Below are 4,043 nucleotides of genomic sequence, written 5' to 3'. Positions count from 1 at the left end.
CCCCAAAGTCCTGTTTATTGTTCTGACTAAAGTCTGAACACTGAAAGTTTAACTGTTTTCCAGATACTGTCCATCCTGTTTTGTATTTTCAACGTTCAATTTGCTGAAGTCCGGCAAAGGGGGCGCGATAGCGGTCCTGCCGGTGAATGCTGCTTCGACGGAAGTCTCGGTGTCCAGGAGCTGGCGGGGATTGGAAAGCTCTTGTGTCACACGAAGTGTCTGAAAGGCCCGGATACACATGAAGGTTATCAGTGCGGTGCCCACACCTCGTGCTGCAATGTTAGCGAGCCTGACATCAACTTGAAAGGCGGCTTGTTGCAAACACGTTGTGGTCACAGTTTCTTTTTGTACATAACTGAACCTAAAACATTCAAAATACAATGTTTTCTTTGCTGCATCACAATAAGCAATATCTTATTATAAAGTTTCGCTCATTGGTTCCTAAGTGTCAGATGGGAGAATTGTCTGAACCCCTCATTTATTTCATTGTTCATTCAGAATCTGCCCACGGATTGACACAGAGATAAACACAGGGAGAGATACAGAGTATCGGTAAACACAGCGAGAGATACAGAGTATCGGTAAACACAGCGAGAGATACAGAGTATCGGTAAACACAGCGAGAGATACAGAGTATCGGTAAACACAGCGAGAGATACAGAGTATCGGTAAACACAGCGAGAGATACAGAGCATCGGTAAACACAGGGAGAGATACAGAGTATCGGTAAACACAGGGAGAGATACAGAGTATCGGTAAACACAGGGAGAGATACAGAGTATCGGTAAACACAGGGAGAGATACAGAGTATCGGTAAACACAGCGAGAGATACAGAGTATCGGTAAACACAGCGAGAGATACAGAGTATCGGTAAACACAGCGAGAGATACAGAGTATCGGTAAACACAGGGAGAGATACAGAGTATCGGTAAACACAGCGAGAGATACAGAGTATCGGTAAACACAGCGAGAGATACAGAGTATCGGTAAACACAGCGAGAGATACAGAGTATCGGTAAACACAGGGAGAGATACAAAGTATCGGTCAACACAGCGGGAGATACAGAGTATCGGTAAACACAGCGAGAGATACAAAGTATCGGTCAACACAGCGGGAGATACAGAGTATCGGTAAACACAGCGAGAGATACAAAGTATCGGTCAACACAGCGGGAGATACAGAGTATCGGTAAACACAGCGAGAGATACAGAGTATCGGTAAACACAGCGGGAGATACAGAGTATCGGTAAACACAGGGAGAGATACAGAGTATCGGTAAACACAGCGAGAGATACAGAGTATCGGTAAACACAGCGAGAGATACAGAGTATCGGTAAACACAGGGAGAGGTACAGAGTATCGGTAAACACAGGGAGAGATACAGAGCATCGGTAAACACAGGGAGAGATACAGAGTATCGGTAAACACAGCGAGAGATACAGAGTATCGGTAAACACAGCGAGAGATACAAAGTATCGGTCAACACAGCGGGAGATACAGAGTATCGGTAAACACAGCGAGAGATACAAAGTATCGGTCAACACAGCGGGAGATACAGAGTATCGGTAAACACAGCGAGAGATACAGAGTATCGGTAAACACAGCGGGAGATACAGAGTATCGGTAAACACAGGGAGAGATACAGAGTATCGGTAAACACAGGGAGAGGTACAGAGTATCGGTAAACACAGCGGCAGGTCCCTGAGCCACAGTGAAAATGTTGTGATTTCAACCTGGTTCAAAACAGGCAACCTTCTGATGTGGAGTCAGACGCGACTGTTGTTGCACCAGGCCCACAACAAGCGGCTGGAGCCGGATCCATTGGAGGGCGATCGGTGCAGACTGCCGCCCCGGCTCTCGGAATGTGAGAGGCGGAAGCAGGAGCAGCCTGACCGCCTCAACCACAGCACAGGATCCCCGCTCTCCTTCAAATTCCATCACTGACTCTGTGGCGCAATGGATAGCGTGTTGGACTTCTACTTAATAATTGAAGGGGATATTCAAAGGTTGTGGGTTCGAGTCCCACCAGAGTTGGGTTTTAGTTCACGGATCGGGAGCTGGGAAGTGAAATTTTGCAGCAGGATCATTAATGTCCGTCAAGGATGTGAAACTGCCCCCGACACTTCATCTTACACAAGTGGCTCCAGTCACACCCGGATTCATGATTCTAAATCCACTCTGAGCTGGATTGGCAAAACACTCCCAAGGAGGAGACTCATCATCTGCTCAGACCGAAAGTCAATCTGGTGGACTTCCGGCTCTGTCAGACTGAATGTTCCTTCAGACAGGTTTCTCACTGGACACATGCATCCTGCTGCCGTGTGAGCATTGGTGCTGGAGGGGTAGAATTCTTGCTTGCAGTAATTCTATTCCTGTAAAACTAGCTCCTGAAGTGTCGGATGGAAAGTATCCTGGCTGAGCGGTCTAAGGCGCTGGTTTAAAGCTCCAGTTAAATCCCACGATTTGTGGATGGATCAAAATCATAGTTTGTGTCTCCAAAACCGCAGCCTCCCTCCTGTAAACAAGTAATACTAAACATCTCATCTGCTTTGCAACAGCGCAGTCCGGAGGAACCACATGGCAATACAAATAAGATGCATTTTGGAACAAACCATTTGTACCTTCACCTCCGGTCGAAATGTTCACAAGCAAAAGGATTGTTTGATCTCGGTGAGACTCGAATTAACAACCTCGGTATTTCCCGACCCTGTCCTGTCAGATAAGGACCGCGCACTGACCGATTGCGCCGCTGGAGTCCGGTCACTCTGATCACCTGTCCCACTCTGCTGGAAAGAATCTTAAGGTGAGAGGCCCGAACCTGTGGAAACGTGTCCAGTCACTGTGATGAAACTAATATCTGCACTTCCACTTTCAGCTTCTTTCACATCCTCTGCTCCATCGCACGACAATCGGGTTTTCTGTAAACAGGTCAGAAATTCTCTCAATAGTGAGATTTGAACCCAGCGCCCACACAGTGATTGGATTTATTGTCTTAAAGCAGTGAGCTCCGTTCACACAACGCCTTGCCGGTCTTTCACATTTTGTTTAATGCCCAGTTAAATAAATTGGAGCTAATTGAGCGCATTTACGCTGTGCTGGGGTTGTTCTCCTTGGAGCAGAGAAGGTTCAGAGGAGATTTGATAGAAGTGTTCAAAGTCATGAAGGGTTGAGATAAAGTTAATAAAGAGAAGCTGTTCCCATTGGCGGAAGTGTCGAGAACCAGAGGACACAGATTTGAGGTGATTGGCAAAAGAACCAAAGGCGACATGAGGAAAATCTTTTTTACGCAGCGAATGGTTATGATCTGGAATGTGCTGCCTGAAAGGGCGGTGGAAGCAGATTCAATCGTGGCTTTCAAAAAGGAATTTGATAAATACTTGAAGGGGAAAATGCAGGGCCCCGGGGAAAGGGACGGGGAATGGGACCAATGGGATTGGTCTTACAAAAGGCAGGTAAGGGATTGATGGGTTGAATGGCCTCCTTCTGTGGTGTGTTCATTCTGTGATAAATATTATTTTACACACAGTGAACAGACCATCCCTGAAAGACTCCCCCGCGATAAAACAGAGTGACACTGAAACGTTGTGAAAATGCAATGACCCCGACGTGATTCGAACACGCATCCTTCTGATCTGGAGTCAGACGCGCTACCGTTGCGCCACGAGGTCCACAGCGCCCACCTGGAGCCGGATCCATAGGAGGGAGATCGGTACCGACCGCCACAGGGACTCGAAGAGGCGGAAGCAGCAGCAGCAACACCGCAGGAGCCCCGCTCTCCAATCCAGCCGTTCCCAGCGGAGAGCTGCCAGTCCCGGCCTGAGCCCTGTCTGGGAGCCGCCTGCCATTCAGTCTTTACAGAACGGGACCGATCCAGTTTCAGCTCACACACAGGATCAGGAATCCCACTCCTGACAGATTCACTTATTTAAACCTTGTTTAGATTCAGTGAATTGGGATTTAATTCAATCCTCATCTGCCCTCCGCTCTGTCAGTTCAGGACTTTATTTAAACCGATACTTGGAGCTCTGTTTTGCAGGGTGC

General features: G+C 47.8%; 2 non-coding genes across 2 annotated transcripts; one reads left to right on the top strand and one right to left on the bottom strand.

Moving 5' to 3' along the window:
- Positions 1–1,944: 1,944 nt before the first annotated feature.
- Positions 1,945–2,036, top strand: trnar-ucu (transfer RNA arginine (anticodon UCU)). Its single transcript is given in 2 exon segments — positions 1,945–1,981; positions 2,001–2,036. It is a non-coding gene; the product is annotated as a tRNA-Arg (tRNA).
- A 1,562-nt stretch (positions 2,037–3,598) lies between these two features.
- trnaw-cca (transfer RNA tryptophan (anticodon CCA)) lies at positions 3,599–3,670 on the bottom strand. The gene has a single exon. It is a non-coding gene; the product is annotated as a tRNA-Trp (tRNA).
- Positions 3,671–4,043: the final 373 nt, after the last annotated feature.

This window comes from Heptranchias perlo, unplaced genomic scaffold (assembly GCF_035084215.1).
Source record: "Heptranchias perlo isolate sHepPer1 unplaced genomic scaffold, sHepPer1.hap1 HAP1_SCAFFOLD_1044, whole genome shotgun sequence".
In the NCBI taxonomy this organism is placed as follows: Eukaryota; Metazoa; Chordata; class Chondrichthyes; order Hexanchiformes; family Hexanchidae; genus Heptranchias; species Heptranchias perlo.
Note: the sequence above shows the minus strand (reverse complement) of the source record. Positions and strands in the feature narration are given on the sequence as shown.